Here is a 21,222-nt window from a genome sequence, read left to right as displayed (position 1 = left end):
AAGTATTTCCACTCAATATATCAATTTATCAATTATATAGCATCGCCCTTTGGTTAGAGTCTACTCTATAAATACTAGCACATGCCATGCAAACCAAATACTCAACTGACATATTGATTCAGACCATCATGTCATGTGCAGCAGCAGTTTTGTGTGCGGCACAAAATACTCGTATTTAGTTAGTTCGTTAGACAAACGCCATAAATAACACTCAAATTTTGTGCTCATCGCTCACACACACACAATTTGCATCTACTTGTATTTTACAGCACACTCTCTCAAAGCAAACTCTTCAAGTGACTGCAGACACGAGCAGTTGGCATTCGACTAAACATTTACTTAACCGGAATTGCTCAACAAATAGCTGACGGCATTTTTTATTGTGCCACGTTTTCAATGAGTTGAACTCAATACGTTTTCAAATACAGTTGCAAAATTAAAAATAACTTAAATCCTTATTTTTTTTTCTTATATCTTTCAATTTTTAATAATATGTGATGTCTGATATGTATAGCTGAAAATTTAAAAAAAGGCAACGCTACTGTAAGAAAAACAGCAAAAATTTGAATCAGATTAATAAATTATCAAAAATCAAAATTTTAGCTTAGCATACTTTTAGGATGCATATTAAAGGGCGAATTCAATAATTAGCGGCATACTTTTACCTCCGCATTTGAATTTGAAAGCATAGTTTTAGGATGTGAAGTTTTGAGGCGCACTGCATGTGAAATCTGAAATTGCCAATAATTTAAACGTGGCATACTTTTAGGATGAACATTTATTTGGACTCCGCAGCATACTTTTACTGAAACTCGTCAATTTCTGAAAATCTGCTTGCTGCTGATTTATGTTCGCCTGGTATCTGAGTTTGTCCAACCGGCATTTGACAAGGCATGTTCGATCTGAGCTTGGATTCGCGACCGCCCAATTTTTGGGCCCGCAAAATAATTTAAAACATACTTTTAAAATGTTAATTAACTTGGAGAAAATGTCCTGTATATCGGTCATTTGAAGAACAATCGTGATGTCCCCTAATACAAGTATAACCCTTATTTGATCAAATTGATTGACATGGTCAAAAGGACGAAAAAAAAAGTAGCTAATATCTCGGCCATATCCTGTTTGATCCTTTCGTCACACATGTCAATCGAAGCGTATTCGTAACGTATCTTATCTTGCAAAATATGATCCCGATTATCCTTGTGGTTCTCAAGTTATCCTGGAATTTGTGAATTTCATATTTTTCATTTTGCCAACGCAACTGAAAAATTACAATTGTTGAGTGCCCATCGATAGAGTTGGTCCTTGCGGTCCTAGCAATGCAATTCCTTTGAAAATGCGACAGTATATGGCTGTGCTATACACATTTTTAACTTTTATATGCTATATTACAAGAATTAATTCACATCCTAAAAGTATGCTTTTAAATAGTTTTTGCGCACAATAATTGGACAGCCGTGAATTAACGACACCATCGAAGATCCCTTGTAAAATGTTAGTTGGTCCAAATGAAATACCAGGCGAACATAAATCAGCAGCCAGAAGATTTCCAAAAATTGAGAAGTTTCAGTAAATGTATGCTTTTAAATATTGGTTGCAGAATTCTAATAATTGCGCATCCTAAAAGTGTGCAACAATAAATTTTCGACAATTTCAAATTTCATGTGCTGCATTATCGCAAATAATTTGCATCCTAAAAGTATGCTTTGGAAATTGAGATATCGAGGTAAAAGTGTGCTGTAAATATTTGATTTCGCTCGAAAATGTTGCTAATTAGAATTGAATATGTATTATTCTGATTTTTATGTTATATTAAGCTATGTTTTGCTCTACATTTTAAACTTAACATTTCATCAAAAATTACAATTAAAACAGTATTTTTTTATATATAATTTATTTATTGCTTAATCTAATAAATGTTTGTATTGGAATGATGTATTAATTTGTTTATTTTGTATAATTTGTTTAGTGTACAAAATGTTTAATGTTGCTATTTTTTAAAATAAATTGCTTAATTAAAAATACAACAAAAATATTTGTATAATCTGTGGCAGCTGTTATGCAAAGTATTTAAGAGAAAGATGTCTACTTGTTGCACAGTTTTGCACAGTATTTTTAACACGCACAAAAGTTTGAGCGATAAACGAACGAAGAATGATTTACGGATGTTTTCGGGGCCTGGACATTTCCATTAAAATATGCAGAAAGTTATTAAAAAAAGTTACTTGGAATTGTTGTAGTACAAATAACACACAAAACAAGAGGCGGAAGTATAACAAGTTGTTTATTTATGACAAACTTGTTGTGGGTGTGTGTGTGTGGGAAAATGTTACTTAAGCATTTTGCGATACGAGATTCGTGGAATCGATTGGCAAAGCCACAATCACAATGCGTCCAACTGGAGTTAACTTAAACCTGACGCCCAATTTCGAATTTATTTATAGACTTTAAAAAGTCGCAGACAATTCCATTTCCCGCCCCGTCCCCCTCACTCCTCGGCGACGCAGTCTCAAGTCGAGGAAATTCGTGGAAAAGCACGCCAAAGAGAATAGAAGAAAAGCAAACTGGGCAATAAGTACATGCTACTTATAATGCGGCAGTGGCAACGCGGGCAGAAACACAATTATGTTAATGTTTACTCGACCGTAATTAACTCAAATTTATGATATTTTAATTTCGCCACAGCGACAGCAACGGCGTTGGCATTGAAGGCGTTTTTCTTTTTCGCTTGTGTTTTCTTTTTTTGTTGTGTGTGTTTTTTTGTGTTGTTTTCTGCAACGAGCGTCGACCGACGACAGGCGACACTTGAGAGCGCAAAAGTTGAAAACGTTCAAAGCAAAGCGCAAAACCAAAAGAAGCACAAAAGAAATTGCGTTATAATAACACACGTAATAAGTTTTTCCATTCTCTATCTCTCCTCACTCTCTCTCTCTCTCTCTCTCTCTCTCTCTCTCTCTCTCTCTTTGCCTCTCGTTCTCTGCTGTCTGCTGGGGCATCTTCCCATTTCCCCATTTCACCATTTCACATTTCACATCGTCGCTCAGCAGCCGGAACAAGAGCCAGGGACAAATACAATTTTAATGCGAGCGCGCGTTAAGCAAAGAAGACACAACAAGAAAACAATCTTGCTTGGCTTTATCAAAGATTGAATACCCTTTAGAAAGGCCATCAAGCAAATGACTAGAAAATACCAAAATAGATTAATTATGACTTAAGTTAAAAGCTGCGCGTACTTCGCTCATAATTGCAAGCTTATAATAAGTGTATGCTTAAGATTTCGTTAAGAAAAAAAAAAACAAAACAGAAGCAACTCTGGGGAAACATTAAATTCAGTTTTAAACCCCAATTAACAGAGGTCAAAGCTAACGTAATATAAATCTTTGGCTGTCCATTAAACACTTTGATAACTAGCAAAGTTAAATGGCTTTTTTTAATCATAAAAATAAACCGAAATTGCAAATTGTAAAGAAATTACTGTTTTGATATAATTTCTAGTAATGAATTTTACATTATTTATTTATTATTTATTATAAAGTTTACATTATAAATTAACTTTTAACCTAGCATAGATTTACTAGCGCGGCTGCTTTAGCGACATTTTAATATAAGATCGTATACTTAATATAAAATAAGATCAAGTATACGTTATACTACTAAATGCATGCCAATTAAATGAGGTCGAAGTTATTATAACATAAATCTTTGGCTGTTAATTAAACATTTTTTCGGTAAAATTTCAAATAAATTGCAATGCGAACATTTTATGCATATGTATAGCAATGTTTTTCACAATTCTGCACTTCAATTTTAAATTTCAGTATAAGATGTATACTAGTTTATTTAGTATACTTAATATGAAAGAAGATGAAGTATACGATCTACGAAATAAATCGCGATTGATTATGAATTCGTTTTATTTCGCCTTAAATATAATCGCAAGTATATATAATGCTTTATTGGGGTCGGAAGTGCTTGCTGCAGAGTGTGTAGCGAGCATGGAAAGTATGGAAAATACTGTGTGAAAAACGTAAAATTTATTGTTTGCCAAAGTCGCTGAGGAGGCGACGCAAAGTGCTGCGCCACAGCAACAACAACAGCAGTCCCCAAAAAAAAAAAAAAATAACAAAACGAAAGAAAAAACGAAGAGGCAAATGTATGCGAAAAAGGCGGAAAAAGCTAAAAAAAAAAAAAAAGTGGGAGAAAGAATGGAAATTATGTTGTGCATGTTAAATGCGGACAGGCATGAAAACAACACGTAGCAAATGCAAGACAAATAGTGAAAAATAGCCAACAAAATGGGCAGGCAAAACAGGGGAGGGGAGATGTGCGTGTATGTGTGTGTGTGTGGGTGGGCAATGTTTTTTTGGGAGTCAGTGTGGACGAAATAGCGTGTCTCGTTGGCTGGGATTAAAGTAAGTCAAAGTTGAAAGTTTCGGCCACTGCACAAGCAAACACACACACACACACACACGCACACACTAACACAAATACCTAATCACACTAAAGCTGCCACCCACATACACCCATACACACACATATACATACAAACAACACTGTGTGACTATTATTTATGACTTTGCTACGTTTTTGCCTTTCTGTGCATTTTCGCTTTTTGGCATTTAATTTTTTTGTGTGTTGCGGCTCAATTTCAAGTGTCAAAGCATTCTCTAGTAGTTGTGTTGATGACTCAGCATGTCAAGCACACACACACACACACACACACACACACGCTGACACACACGCCTGCAATTGCGTATGTTTTGTTGCTCGTCTGGTTGTGTGTTTGGGGTTTATGGCTTGCCTCTGGCATTTGCCATTAAATTTCAGCGCTTTGTCTCTGTCCCGTTTGTACTCGAATCCGATTCTCCTCTGTTGTGGCACACACACACACACATACGCACACTCTTGTAGCTACTTGTGCGTGCCAAGAGTTGAGAGGGAAAGAGAGAGAGATCTGCCTGGGGGCGATTCACTTTGGGCCCCCGAAAACATGGGCTTGAAAATGTTGTTTGAAAAGTGCACAGAGAGCAGAGAGAAACTTCAAAAAACTCCAAAGAAGCGAAAACTTTGCCGAAAACAACTTTTGTGTGCCAAGTGAAATCCCGAAAAATGCTTCAATGCTGTCTCTGCTCTGCTCAGCTTCAGCTTCTTCTTCATTTGCAGTCTCCCTCTAAACTTTGTGTGTGTGTGTGTGTGTGTGTGTGTGTGTGTGTGGCATGCAGGTAAGTCAGACAAGTGATTGCTTTGACAGAGTACACACACACACTCACACACACACACTCACACACTCGCATGCAAATTTAAATTAATTTTGAGGCGAGCGCCTGCAAGTATGCAACAACATTTTTTATTCGGCAACTTTGTTGCCTTGCCTTCTAATTGACGTTGCAAAAAGCAGTTTTAATTACATTTGCTGACATTGCTTGAGGTGGAGCAGGGCATACTATCTCTGCACATATATATGTTGTATGCTTGCCATAAACTTAGACGACAGAGAGAGAGCGAGAGAGAGTTTGTCACACAGTTACATCATCTGAGTTTGAGCAGCTTGGCACTGCGTTGGCATTTCAATTACAATTTTTATCAGTCAACTGCATTCAGCTGCACACTTGCAGCTATCACAGCGCGCATCTAATTGATTTTGCATAGCCTCCCTTCCAGACAGCAACATCCGCAGCAGCAACATCCGCAGCAGCTGAAGCTATCTCTTCAATTATCCAACGTTGTCCAAACGAAATTACCCAATTCCTGGCCCCATTTTTTTTTTCTTCTTGTTTTTTTTTTGGCAGCACTTGCAATTCCTATTTGATTTTTTCGGCTTCTATTTGCCCAGTGCGACTCTTTAGATTATATGGGTTATATGCTTCTCTTCCTTCTTCTCCTTCAGTTCCTTTTGCTGATGCTTCACTTCGTTATTTGTCGATTTGCTGCAGGTCACCAGCATGCCAAATTGCCTTACGATGCCATCTCTCTCACTCTATGCTCTATGCTGTATCCTCTTCCATTTTCTATTTTTTTTAGAGCACAATTTTGAGCTAATTGAGTGTGATTCGAATGGCCAAGGATGGAAATTTTCATGTGCGTTTACGGTCCCTTAAAGACCTCTGATTATAACGATGATGATGATGATGAAAGGGACGTGCTAATGATGCTAATGATGAGCTATCTATCGATTCAATTCACAATCAGATTATTCACTTATAATAGCGCAAAGATAAAAGTTCACTTTACTCTCACTCTCACTCTCACTCTCATCTCAGCAATTCAGTTCTGGCTAAAGTTTTGCACCTTCATTGATTCAATTATCAGCAGAGACTTTTTAATTAAGAGAATGCTTTTAGAGAAGTCTCTTATTCTTCTTCTTTCTTTCTTGTGTACATCTCGCTTTGAATAGGCTCACAAAGTGTATTTAAACTACATCAGCAAATGGAGTATTAAGACGCATTAAATTAAAAGTCATTTTGTGTTTGGTTTTTTTTCACTCTTAGTCATCATAACCTGTCGCTTGACAGAACAATGATTTACTGACCTTATAAACGCTGCCAAGAAGCCTTGTTTTAAAACTTGCAAAAATATATAGCAAAACCATATAAAAGCGAAAAAAAAACAAACTGTAAATTAAGTCTGCTGGAAATTAAATGCTGAATCAGCAAACCAATCAGCAAAATTACGCAGCGAAAATACTCCGGGTGCGGTTCAGTTCGGTTTGGTTCGGTTCGGAGTTGGTTATAGATCCGGTTCCGGAGCAGCGTGGGTTGAGTCCGCATATATATAAAATATATATGTATATATATTTATGTACATGGCGCATTAATGGCCCTAAAACGTTGTGTACATTTCAATGCATTGCATTGAAAATTGGGGCTAACAACATTTTTTAAGCTGGCCACAAATTGTTGGGGCTTAAGCTCCCAAAACAAAACAGAGCACAACAACAACAAAAAAAGGAAAAACGTTTCATAATAAATATGATTAATTTTACAGGCTCAACAGTGCGTTCTATGTGTGTGCGTGTGTGAGTGTGTGCGTGTGTGAAATGCAGGCCTCATAAAATGAAAATGAAAATTTCAAATCAAGAGAAATTTGTGTGCATGTGTGTGTGGCAAACTAAGTGGCGTACGTTGGCAGGCAGCAAATGGATGCGCTTCGGTCGAAGCCATTAAACAATAATAAAATTAAAAAACAGAGAAGCAAAACCGAATGAAAGAGCAATAAATGAGGAGGCAAAAAAAGTGCTGCATGCTTTTGGGCGTTGCGTCCATGACGAGGCATTGCAATTCAATTAAGTGTAAAAACTAATTAAGTGACTCTGCGTTGGATCAAGGCCTGGCAAAACGATGCTTTTAAGGCTGCTCCACAAGACAGCTGTGTGTGTGTGCGAGTGTGTGTGTATGAGTGTTTGTATATGTTGCATACTTTTTGGTAAATTTTTGGCGTGCGTCAAAAATAAATTGAAACCGGAAGCAGCAGCACATAGTATACAAAAATCAGAAGAGAAGGAAGGAGAGAGAGAGAGAGCGTTGAAAGTGAACCACACTTAGAGTGCGAGAGAGAGAGAGAGAGAGGGAGACGTGTGGAAACTCGTGCGTGTTTCAAGATGGCGACTTTGACAACACTTGGGCCTAATGGCAGTCTGACAGTGTGGCAGTCAGGCCGTCAGGCAGCCCAACAAAAACTTTGCCCTGACAGCGACTAATTCTCATTCACTTGATGCACACACCAACACACCAACACACACACTCGTACACACATGCAGGCATACAAATCCAAATCCATTTCCATACAGAGCTCTCTTTCACCCGCCTCCTCACCTCCTGCTCGCTATACTCATTTTCATTTTAATCGCAAGCGTAAGCCAAATGAAAAGCTTTTTCAATTTATTTTCTCACATCTTGCCTTACCTAGCTGAGAGTTGAGAGTTCGGTTTGAGTTTGAGTTTGAGTTTGCGGAGTCTCGAACTAAGGCAGTGTAAACCTTTGATGCTTAATCATTTGGCATGGCTGGAGGATGTTTCGAGCTCGACTTTCGCTTCAGGCTGCCGCTACACTTAATATCCTGTATAGCACAGCAACAACAACAGTTGAACAATGGGGTAAACAAGATGAAACTGTGCAACAATTTTGTATGCGCACGTTTGGCATAATTTATGCTCTTTACAATATTAAAGCGGATTGCCGGATTGCTGGATTGCTGGATTGCCAGATTGTCAGATTGCTATTGAAAAGTAGCGAAAGAGCGAATAAGAGAGAGAGAGAGAGGAGGAGGAAGAAAACGTGGCACTAAAAGCATAATGGTAAATATACATAAGCCAGCAACTTTGCCTGAGCTTAAAACGAACTATCGATAAGCCGTAGAGCATTCCCGGTTTCACCGCCATCGCCACCGCCACCGCCATCGCCGTCATCCACACTCAAAGTCAAAGTCGTTGAGGCAACGCTGAATTGCAGCTACTAATTGCATTGCACTCGCTTTTCAGAGAAGCTGATGCTAAAGCTGATGCTGAAGCTGAAGCTGAAGCTGATGATGATGCTGAACTGCAGCTTAACTTGGGCTGCCAAAGCTGATGTTGCCGCAGGCTACACGGTGAGAAAGAGCAAGAGAGGAACGAAGAGAGAGAGAGAGTGCGAAAGGATAAGAAAAAGAGGTAGACAGAAGTCATTGCAGTGGCTTTGATAAACGGTGATTTAAGCTTAAAGCATTTCACGCTCATTATATACAGCGACACAGACAGCCACTCGAAACACACACACACACACACACACACACGCTTTCGAAATATAAGGTGAGTGCAGATAAAAGCTTGTTGAAAGCCATGATTGAATTGCCTGACAGTGGGTCGAGTTAGTTCATTAAATCAGCTCTCACTTAGAGAACTGACCAAAAAAGTGTTACTTCAATGCAAGCAAAGTATATATACTATATATATATACATATATGTATGTATGTAGAGCAGAGTAAATCTGTTTCTCAATTCTCGTATTTACACTGTATCCGTTTGCAGTTTATCTGTTTATCTGCTGTTTCCTTTCACACTTTGTTTGCTATTTCGATTTTTCTCTGCTCCTCTGCTCTGCGTTTTTCTCATTATCTCTCTCTGTAAAGTGAAGTCAATGAATTACACTCGACGAGTATGTGTGTGTGTGTGCTTGAGAGAAGGAGGAGGGGGGAGGATAAATGCTGCTTACGTGCATAAATTACAAACAGAGAGTGGCAAAACGAATGCACAAAACCTCAGAGGCGGGCACATGGGGCGTATGCGCAATTTGGCCAAAAATGTCGACGCCAACAAGGTGTTTGGTGGCACATAAGAAAGACAAAGCGGAGCACAGGCAGAGAGAGAGAGAGAGTAAGGGAGACAGAAGACATGCAACTTTGTTGCACGTGAGAATACAAAATACAAAATACGAAATACGCGCGTTGCAAAAGGCCACAAAACTTCTTCTGCCGTTGAGTTGCGTATCGAATTAGCTTTGCCAACAGCTCATCAACATCAACATCAACATCAAGCAGTGCGTCAAGGGGATGCACATAGAGGGCACACATAGTTTCTCTCCCAGGCTTCTTAATTAAGTGTGAAAAGTGCACACGAGGCAACTAGCACAACCCAACGGACAATGGGACACAATTCAAAGCATTTCACTTGCACCTTCACCTTCCATTTTCAATATATTTTCGTTAATCTTTCATTTGACAATGAGGATGCGAATCAATCCTCTTATAAACTAATTTCTAGCATCACCTTAATTTACATTTAATGGTAACATTTTTTCATAGATTTAGTATTTAGAAATTAGTAATTTAAAGTTGCAGTCACTAATAATCCATCATCTTCTCTCGGTGATTAATTCAGATTTTAATTAATTATATAAAAGCAATTAATGCTAATTTCAAACTGATCGAAATTTAAATCGAAATAAGCTTGAATTTAAATATTTGTCATAAGTTTATTATTTATAATTTGCAACTGTTAAATCCACTTCATTTTGTTTTAAATTATGTATCTACTTCTCACTTTCTTGACCTTTAATCAAACTTTTAAAATATTATAAATTAGTGTTGATTCCAAACTGAGCCCAACTTTAAATTAAATACGTAAAACTTTTCGTAAATAACTAACTAAAAGTTTACTTTATTTATATAACTAACTAATGCATCTACTTCTCAATCTCTATACGTTTCAAACTTAAGTTAATTCTTTTTAATTTATTAAAAACACTTCAAATATTTCTCACTGAAAATAAAATCTTTATTCAAGCTGTTCTAAACTTAGAAATAATAATAAGTTTTTGCAAATAACTCATTATATATTGCTCACTCGAGATGAAATTTGAATTGAAACACTTAAAAATAAATGTAATTATCTACATTTTTTATAGGTTCCAAGTTTAAGTTAATTTCATGCGTTAATTCCTTTTAAATCCTTAATGACTCATCAAATATTTTTCAATCAAAATTAAATCTGAATTCATGCTGTTCTAAACTTAAAAATAAATATAATTATCTACGTTTTTCGTAGGTTCCAAGGTTTAAGTTAATTTCATGGGTTAATTCCCTTTAAAATCTTAATGACTTATTAAATATATCTCATTCAAAATGAAATCAAAATTCATGCTGTTCTAAACTTAAAAATAAATCTAATTATCTTTTTCAAAAGTTTCAAGCTTAATTTCTTTCCTTTAATTTATTTTGAATTCCTTTTTTAATGTTTTTCTCACTCTCTCTAATCCTTAGAATAAAATCAATTAGTGTTGAATTCAAGCTGATCTTAGCTTCGATTATATATGTAGTTAATCGATCGATTGCTGCGACGCTCAACGATTGCGACCCATTGTGCCAGGAAGTCGTTGTCGTTGTCGTTGTGCGATTTTGCATTCTGGGGTTGTTGGGTTCAATGTATGTTAATGGGTCGTCAAAGGGGCAAAGGGGGCAAAGGGGGGCAGCAGCAGCAGTGGCAGCAGATACGGGTGGCAGATACGAGCTCGCTCTGCTGCCAACTTAAGTCTCAAAACAGACACACTCACACACACACACACACACTCACACACACACACTCGCTTACACTCACATATAAAGGCAAAATGATGATGATGGAGTGCAATTACTTGAGGCGGAAGTGACAGAAGTTGCTGCGTCTTTACTGGGTGACGGAAGGGGGGAAGGAAATGGAAGCGAGGTGGCGGCAGAAGGCAAAGTGCGCCAACCAAATGAACTTTAATTAAATTCTTTATATGCATACTTGTGCGTAATTTTTTCTCCTTCTCCCTCATCTTCTTCCTTCTCTCTCTCTTTCTCTCTCTCTCTGTCTTGCTCTACATTATAAAATGGGCGACTGAACTAAGCAAGGCAAAAGGAGTCGACAGACAGAGACAGTTAGAGAGCGTGTGTAGTGAAGTGTCCTGGTTTAAAGCCATTGCAATCGATATAGAATTTTGTTGCTTCTATATAAAGTCAACGCTGAAGCAATCCCCGTTGTTGTTGCTGTTGCACGTTGCACGTTTCAAGGTGTGGCAAATAAGTAAATTAAAATTGCACCTTTTTCCCATTTTTTTTTGCTTGAACTTTTCACTGAACTTTTCGCTGCGAACTTTTCGTGCATCTTTCTAGCGCCTTCGCACAAAGGTCGCTGAAAAGTTTTTCGTTTTTAATTTCTGTATTCATGTTTTTTTTTCCATGGCACCCATTAAAAAAGTGTTGAAGCTGCTCTTGCTTTTAGTTTTACATAATTTTGCTCTGCTTACGCGGTATTTTAGTGTCGAGCATGCTTCTCATATCATTTATTTTGCTTTGCTTTGCTTTGTTAATTTTTGTTTTGTCAACTGGACGCCATTTGGCTTCCTTATTTAAACGCTCTCAGCTCAGTTACTTTTCTCCTGCTCTGTCCCTTTCTCTAAGTTAAATATTTGTGCATATTTAGCACAAAAAAGTTGCAGAAAAAAAGAAACTAGAGTTGGGAATAAAACAGGGGGAGAGAAGAACTTAAAAATTAGTACAATTAAGTTTAATTGACGTAATTTTTAGTGACGCCAACAGAACAGAGAGTGAAGTGTCGGGGATTGGACAGTTGGCCAACTCTTCTCTAAAACAGTTCGACTGCGAAGAGGGGGATGGAAAGGGAGGGGGTGGGGGGGGGGAGACATTAACAAGTTCATAATGGTGAAATATGCAATTTGAGCTGTGCGCCTTAACAACAGTTGGACACTTGAATGGCACCCAATTACAAAGTGTGCAAAGTAACCCAATGGGACGACAAACTTTCCCTCTCTCTCTCTCCATCTCTCTATCTCTATCACTGTGTGTGGTGTTGGGGAAAATGGGAAAAGGGGAAACAATAACAGTCAGAGCTGTAAATGATATGAGGGATGCCAAAACGTAAGGCAGCGATTTTTGCTTTGTTATCACTTTTTATGGCCAAAAGTTTGTCCAACAAAGAGAGCTAGAAACTGATAGATTAACAAGAAGAGTGATGCTCTGCAGTATACTCTATACCAAGCAAAGTAAAATAATTTCGAATTTTTATAAATTTATGTAAACTACCTTGACTATAATTTATGTTTGCATTGATTGCTTTTCTCTGGATATCGATTGAGCTCTGTCTGCATTCGTTATTTGTTCAGTTTTTATTTCTCAAATTTATTTCTTATTTTTCGATTTTACTTTTATTTGCATTTGCGCTTTTATTTATACAACAAATTTAATTGTTAAACAAGACTTGTATTTATAATTCTAGTTTATTTCCATTTTCCATTTATGTATTTGATTTTTTCTTTATTTTTATTTATTTAAGAATTTTAATTATTATCCAAACATATATTGTATGTATTAAAAAGAAAAACTTTTCTTCATATTTTTAGTTAATTAGTATTTACACATTTATTTGGTTTTTATTTTTTGATTATGCATTTATGTAGATGACATCTTTATTTATATTGTTATTCAATTTTTAGTTTTTATTTACAATTTTTCATTTATTTGCTTTTAAATCACTAGTTTATATTTTCAAAAACTTATTTATTTTATTTATTATGTTTTCAGTAAGTTTTATAATTATTTATGCATTTGTAGCGTAAATTTAATATAAGTTTGCTTTTATATAAATAAGTGAAGTTAATGGTAATTTTGAAGTTTTATCAAATAAATTTCTTATTTTTACAGCATATAAAAGTAACTTAACAACACAGGTATAGTAAATGGGATTCGATAAATAAAAATACAAATAAAAATTAAAGTATTATTTGTGTAATTGACTAATTGAATTACTCTGAAGTTTAATAATCGGGTTTCAAGTGCTTTAGTTTCACTTTCAAAGGTGTCAGAGAATTTCTGCCAATTTTTGTTTTTATAAATTGAGAGAATTATCGATTACATATCGATGACATACGCCTAAAGCAATTGCTGCAGCAGAGTCATCATAACTTCTTTACTGACTGACTGAGTGACTGAATGACTGATTGAATGACTGAATGAGTGCGTGTGAATGACTGAAGTTGGGGTTGACAGCCTCTTTCGCTCTCGTTTTGGGTTGGATCTTAATGTGAATGTGTGTGCATGTGTGGCCTTTGCTTTGCTTTGCTTTGCTTTTGTCTTTTGTGTTTGTCTCTTGTTGTCTGTCATTGTTCTTGTTGTTGTTGTTGTTGTTGTTGTTGGTTGTTTTGGCTTTGTTGTTGCTTCATTCATTACACACAGCTCAAATTGGCTTTGTTGTGACTTCTTCATCTGACTTTTTTTTTGCTCTCGTTGTAATCTGTAAAGTCTGCATTGCTTCAAAATCCATAAGAAAAACAACGCACACAAACACTCGCAGAAACATTCACACACACACATGACTATATATATATACATATATATATATATATATCAAGAGATCCAGGCAAGAAGACAACAACCCCAAACTCGAGACGAATGCCTCAAACCAACGCGTAATTTCCTTTGCTTTGCCTCTGTGTCTTATATTTTTTTGTTGTCTTGTGTTTTTTTTTCTTAGCTGCTCATTTCGTGAATACTCTGTGGGCGTTAAGAGGGGTGCGGGGGGCGCGTGGGCGTGGCAGAGCCGAAAGGAAGTTTACTTTGTCGCAGTGTCATTTATTTTGGCATTTTTGCCACTGACGTTTGTCGCTGCTCTCCAGCTTCAGTCTCAGTTTCAGCTTCTGCTTCGCAATCGTACTTGTTGTTCTTGTGCTTCTTCTTCTTCTTCTTCTTCTTCGTTGGCTGCTTTTGTCGTCATCATCATAATCGTTAGTTTCGCCTTTCAGTCGCACTCCCAAGACTCTCTCTTTCTCTCTCTCTCTCTTTCTCTCATTTCTTACGCGCCCTTCCCGCTGGCGAGTTAAGCGCAAAAACCCCCCGAAAAAACATTGCCCCCAACTTGTTCTTCTCCTTCGTCTGTCTGTCGCTGTTGCTTGTGATTGTGTGCGTTTTTATGACTCTTATCTGCTTTGTTGTTGAAGCAACCACGCTGACACTCCACTCCACTCCACTCCACTCCACTGGCTGCCCCTCACTCCTCTCTCTCTCTCTTCCCCCTGTTACCAACCGCATTCATGTACGATATTTTCCACTTTTGCATTGCATATTTCAAGGCGCAATTTTTCGTGTCAATAAAATAAAATCGATATTTTCATGTCGCGTCGCTTCGCTTCGTTTCGTTTCGTTTGTTGTTGTTTCTTTTTGCCATACTCGTTGCTGCTGTGGTTATTGTCATTGTTGCTGCTGTTGTTGCTGCTGTTGTTGTTGTTGTTTTATCAATTCAAAGAGTTCAACAACTTTGTGCCACATACACGAATTTGGCCCGCAATAAAGTCGCATTTTGTCTGGCAGCGACAGCCGCTTGACCTGAACCAAACTTTACATCAACTCACACACACACACACACACATACCTGTGCCTGTGTGTGTATGTGTGTGTGTGTGTATTTTTTGGACATGACATAGAACCTTTTGGCTACGTATGTCAAATCTCCTTTAAATAGATGAGCCGCAGCTCAATAGACCACAACAAAGACATCTCTGCATACATGAGAGTGGAGTTACAGTGAAGCTTCAATAAAACAAACTGTTCAGAGGGAGTTACAGCAGTCATACGAACAGTTGACCGAAGCGAAATACAAGAGTTGTAACTAAAACAGCTCTTAAACTGTTTAGTTTTAAAGGCTAGACTCAATCAAAATTATGTTAACAATCATTTAGAATTAAAACATTGATAAAATGTTTTCGTTAATAAAGTATTTTGTTCAGTTTAAGTCAAATGACTTACTTGTGAGTATAGACTTTTATATGAAGTCTTAAATTCTTAACGAACAAAATTAACATTATCAAAGATTAAAAAATACTAAATACCAATAAAAAAAACATATATATTTAGCCATAATTGAGCAAAACAGCAGCATTTGGTTAAATACATAAATATATATAAGCTCCTAAGCAAACAGGAAAGCTTTTGTTGAACTATTCTGTCTAACCACGCCCACTTAGCTCATCCGCCCACTCTAATATCTCGGTCCGCCGCCTAGTCAAACACACACACATGCATTTTCCATGCAAAAACTAAAACTTTTGGCAACCGATTTTTACACACGATCGCTTAAAACCCGATTACCTGCAATTGGGTGAGGTTCTGCACAACTGTTGAGCAACAGTTGGGCAAAAGTACCCAAAAGCAAGCTTCACAATCTTTGTGAAGCTCTACTGCGTGACCACGCCTACTTTGTACGTCCGCCTTCACTAATATCTCGGTCCGCCGCCTAGTCAAACACACACACAACATATGAAAGATATAGATCAAAATTTTTGGCATTGACTTTTTCGGTCATATACTTTAATCAACTGCCAGAAGCACAACTGTTTACCGACAGTCATTAACAATTGATCAAAGGATTCCAAAGCAAGCTTGCAGATCTTTTTGAAGCTCTTCTGCTTGATCACGCTCATTTAGTACTTAGTACCACTCGAATATTTTAGTCCGCTGCCTAGTCAAACACACAAACAACATATGACGAAGATATCCCAAAAATGTTGGCAAAGACTTTTTGGCATATCTCGATTACCAGATGATTTCTTTGTCAAGGCTTTGTAACTTTGCATTCTTGATCCTTTCCCTGACTTAAGCTTTGAAGCAGAAGTAGACATAGATCACAATTTGATCGAACTCGATCGATTTGAACTCCATAACAAAAAAGCAACTTCCTTTGTCAAAGTTTGCAAGAAACTGCGCTTCAAATTTGCTTAATTAAATTTGTATTTTGTTACTTAAAATTACACATAAACTGTGTGTATTATTTACTTGGCTAAGAGTAGGAAAATTTAATATTTTCACTTAATATCTTAACTTCAGTTGCTAATTTTGTTAATATTAAGTGACTTCAATTTGCAGCTTTGTAAAAAAATCATCGAGTTTTGGCCACAAATTCACAGACAGATTTGTTGGCCATGTTGACATGCGACGAAATTTGGCTTGGGTTCAATTTAAGCATGTTTCGCAGAGCAAATGAAAATGCTAGCTACACGTAAATTGTGTCAATTTCTTAATTAAAAAACATCGCAGCAGCAGCAACGACAACAACAAGATCGCATTGAACCTTTAACTGGGCCATTTACCACACAGCAGCAGCAACAGCAACAGCAACAGCAGCTGCAAAATGCGCACAAATTAAAAGCGTATAAAAGTAAATTTGAAGCGTATTTAAAATAAACAACAGCAGCAGCAACAACAGCAACAACAATAGCCGCAGCCAAAGCAAAGCAAACCACGCAGCAGCAACAACAACAACAAGAAGAAGTGTAACAACCCACGCAACGCAGTTATACAATGACCCAACTGGGGTAGTTAACTCAGTAGCAGGGTGTGGAAAACCTGGCTGACGGGGTGTGGAAAGGGGAAAGGAGCTTTTGGGTTTTTCGGCAACATAGAAAGAGAGAGAGAAAGATAGAGGGAAAGAGAGGAAGGCAGCGCGCTGTCGTCGCTATGCAAAAGCGCCACGTAACTGTCAGCGTTGAATGCCTGAAGCAATAGCAACGGCACACACACACACACACACACACACACAGCAGCAGGACATTGCAACACCATAGAATTTTCAGCTAGCGTAAAATGCTAGAACAACAACAAAAATAACAGCAAAGCAACGAAATCCCGTAGCGCCTTGAATGAATGCTTGAAATTGGTTTTTTGTATTACAAGCGCTGCTGCTGCCAGCAGAAAAGTATACTACAAAATATATCAAACACACACACAGACAAGCAAGCACATACACACACACACACACAAATACGTAAGCCAAAAAGGTGGTTGTGGGGCTCAGGTAACCCGAAATAAATTCGAAATAATTTGTGTAAAATAGACGAAGCCAAAACTGAAGTTTGGAGCTGAAGTTGCAAATGGAAATGAAAATGGGAAATGGAAAATTGAAGTGGAAGTCGTAGTCGCAGTCGTAGTAGAAGTAGAGCAGCAACGGGACTGTGTGGTCAAAAGAGTATGTGTGTGCGAGCGTGTGGTGAAATTTGCCGGCGGTAATGTGAACCTACCACAAGACAACAACAATTCACCACAGCGAGCGAGCGAGCGAGCGACCAAAGCCGCTTTACCTTCTTCTTTTTTCTTTTTGTTTGTTTTTTTGTTTTGCCAAGGCTGCCCAAATAGCAAGGCCAAAGAGGTGGAGGAGGGGGGGAGGACAAAAGAAAGCAAGAGAGCTGCTAAAAGAGAGTGTCTGTGTGTGTGTTGGAGAGTACAAGTGTGCGTGTGCTGAAGCCCTGGAGGCTCATAAGCAGGCAGCAGATAAAGCGCTGACATTAGAAACTCTTGAGAAAGTTGCGCTGCGCCAAAGGCGCTGAGGTAAGTATACACACACACACATACGTAGAGTTGTGTGTGTATGTGTGTGTGTGTAGAAAAAGATACACTTGCTTACTGACTGACTGACTGACTGAATGCCAGACTTGGACTCGCAAGGACATTCATTCATTTGCATTCATATTTCATACATTTGGCATTTGCACATTGATTTGACCCCCAAACTACCTCAGCTTAACTAATCCCTCCCCCTCCCACTCGTCCCTCTTGTTGGGTGTTCAAGTGCAGACCCCTGAAATTTTCATTTCATTGACTTCATTTAAGATTTCGTTTAAGCCATAAAAGTTGAGCAACAAAACTGAAAACTGCCAAACGAAAAAGTTTCTTTATTTTTTCGGTATTTTATTTTATGGGCCAAACGAGTCAAAGGTTAGCCCGCCTCTTCCTTCCTCTGCCTCTATTCCATATAACCCTGTATAACAAATAAACTCGTTTCAATTATGGCAAAGCGAGACTGAGACAGAGATAGAAAAAGAGCCCGAAAAGATCATAAACTAAAAGCGGGAAATCCCGTTTCCGTCTGCACATTACAATCTCTCTCTCTCTCTCATTCTTTCTCTCTCTCTTTCTTTCCCTTTCTTGTGCCTTTTCTTGTGCTCCATATTGTTGTCTTTTCTTCACTTGTTGTTCCCATTGTTGTTGCTGTTGTTGTTGTAGTTTGCTATGCCATTGCCACATTTCACATTTCACTTTGCCGTTTGAACCATTCACAATAAACATGAGAAATATTTTCCTGTCCAAAAATTATTTCTGCTTTGTAATTTCCTATGCTATAAAGCATGGAAAGCGGCGGGTCACGCGGTAACAAGGGGCGCAAAACGAACGAAAAAGGTCAGAGAAAAAACACCAAAAAAGCAAAAAAGCACAAAAAAAAAAAGGGAAATCAAGTCAAATGCAAATAGGCGAAATAACTAAACAGAAGGCAAAGAAAGCAACAGCAGCAACAATGCAAAACAAAATGGCGAATCGTGTTTCGAAATAAAAGGCAAAATTTAAATTAAAAAGACGTCGACATAAACATTTTGCCAACACACACACACACACATACACACTTGGGTCGTGAGTTGGCATTTCCTTGGCTTAGGTCACTGCAAACCAACAGCAGCAGCAGTGACAACAAATAAACAACAACAATAACAATAACAAAAGCAGCAGCAAGCAGTATTTAAAGGTAGAAACAGGACGTGGAATTTCGACTTGTCACTCGGGCACAGTGGGGCAAAGTTTATAGTTTGTGAGCGAGCGAAGCTAACGAATGAGATTAACACTGTTCTTTTTCTCTTTACTCAAGCTAAACTTTTGCAATTGTTAGTCAACATTTTGGCACAGATAAAAAACGAGCTTGAATTGCAATTAAATTAAGATAATAAAATGCATTTTACTAAAGTAAAATAATCACTGCTATACAGAACATTTTTAATGTCATAATGTGTAACAATTTATTAAAAAAAATAACAGACAAGTAAGAAAGTCACAGTCGAGTGTGAGATACCAGCAAAATCATACGGTATAATTCTAAAAATATACTGAAAATATACTGAATTATACTGAATTAGTATACCGCATTAATATACTAGCCCATTTTTGCATTATTGTACTACAAATAGGCAAAATATACCGAATATGTATATCATACATATCCCAAAATATACTCCATTATTAGACCAAAAATTGGTAAAAGTGTACTGAATTAAAATACCTCAAATATACTAAGCTATAACGAAACTTCTTTAAGGGTGGCAGACATAGAAAAGAATTTGGAATTAGTTTTTAAATATATAACAAAAACTGTATATTCATTTTACATTCTATTTATAATACCGTAAAAAACATTATTGCATATCTCAAACACAATTAACTCACATTTATTTGATCTAATATTTAATAAAAAAAATTTGTCTTGTAAAACTTTGGAAAATATTAAATACAATGCGCCAAAGTAGCACGCAAGAATATGCTCTTGCTTCAATTACAAGAATTATGCAATTTAATTGAGTAAGCCACAAGAATGCTCAATTCAAGAAATATGGGCAAAGCTTTTGCTTCCATTCAAATGGTTTCTTATTGAAGGCAATATGAATGCAAAAATGCATTTATTAAGTTGCTGAATAATTGGCAGAGAACTTTATATTTTCATTATAAGTTTAAAGGGAGTTGAAGTGCAATTAATTGGCAACAATTTGTGATGAAGAAATGTACTGATAGCTAAAGTAAAATTCATGTAGTTTGTTAATATCCTTGTTCTCAATGGATGTGGTACAGTTGGCACAAGACACAAACTAAATGAATTGTGGGCAAATGGACTCGGCTGATTGCGGTTAATGTTAGGATGAAGAAGAGATAGGGTTAGTCTGTTAAACGGACCAATCTATGAGTGCTAACCACTTAATTTTCCGTATCATTGAGATGGCATATTAAAAAGGATTGCCAATAAGTACTCCACACACACACACACACTCACGCACACACACACACACACTCGTTTATTTCTTTTGGCAAACAAATTAACTTAACTGTCAACCGCAAAATCACAACAGATGCAGTCGCCACTCAATCACTGTGCGAGTATTTGTGCCGCTTCGAGTGCCCTCCGTACGTGTGTGTATGTGTGTGTGTGTAGGGAAAACTAAAGCGGCTGCCGACCCCAAACAGCATGTTATGTATGTGAAAAAGGGGAGAGGAAAAGGGAGAAGGGCAAAGGGTTGTATTGCTGCCGATAAAAAACACTTTTTATGCCTTTGGCCTGAGCTCATAATATGACAGCGCGTTCAGTATTCAGTGTTCAGTGGCTCTGCCCAGGCAGCGGCAAACACTCAATATCAATAGCGCTTTATTTACGTTAAAAATCATGCTCTAACACACACACATACATATAAAGAGGGTGGAATAGAGAGAGAGAGAAAGCTGGGCGCATAAACAATTTTGTAGCATACTTTCGAGCGCTGGCTAAAATAAAAATCAGAATATTTATCGTTGTTGTTGTTGATGTTGTTGGCTCTGCTTTTTCGCCTATATTCGCACAAGTATTTTATTTTTGGCGCTTTATTTATTTGCCAATACGTCAGCCACACACACACACAAACATACACACACATCGAGAGTGTGGGGCGTGCCACACAGAGGCGTCAGCGAACGGGGGAGAAGAAAAAAAACACAGAGAGAATACACTGAGAGTGTGGGCCTGCTGCTTGGCTGTCTTTGATTTGGACAGTTTTCGAGTGGTTTCTAAAAAAAAAGAAACGAAACGAAACGAAACGAAACGAGAGAAAAAAAGAAGCAAAACAGCGAACAAAGAAGAAATTGAATGGAAACGCCGCCGCCCCCATTTGAAGTGTGTTCTGCCCGTGACCCAAGAGGCTTTCGATTTTAGTAAATTTATGA

At 37.5% G+C, this 21,222-nt stretch overlaps 1 protein-coding gene across 11 annotated transcripts in view; it reads right to left on the bottom strand.

Annotated features, from left to right (window-relative positions):
- LOC132795271 (amyloid-beta-like protein) overlaps nt 1–21,222 on the bottom strand; it is a 67,424-nt gene that overhangs the window by 29,746 nt on the left and 16,456 nt on the right. The gene's annotated exons all lie outside the window — the stretch shown is intronic.

Source organism: Drosophila nasuta, chromosome X (genome assembly GCF_023558535.2).
Source record: "Drosophila nasuta strain 15112-1781.00 chromosome X, ASM2355853v1, whole genome shotgun sequence".
Classification (NCBI taxonomy): Eukaryota; Metazoa; Arthropoda; class Insecta; order Diptera; family Drosophilidae; genus Drosophila; species Drosophila nasuta.
The sequence above is the reverse complement of the archived record's forward strand: the minus strand, read 5'-3'. Positions and strand labels throughout refer to the sequence as shown.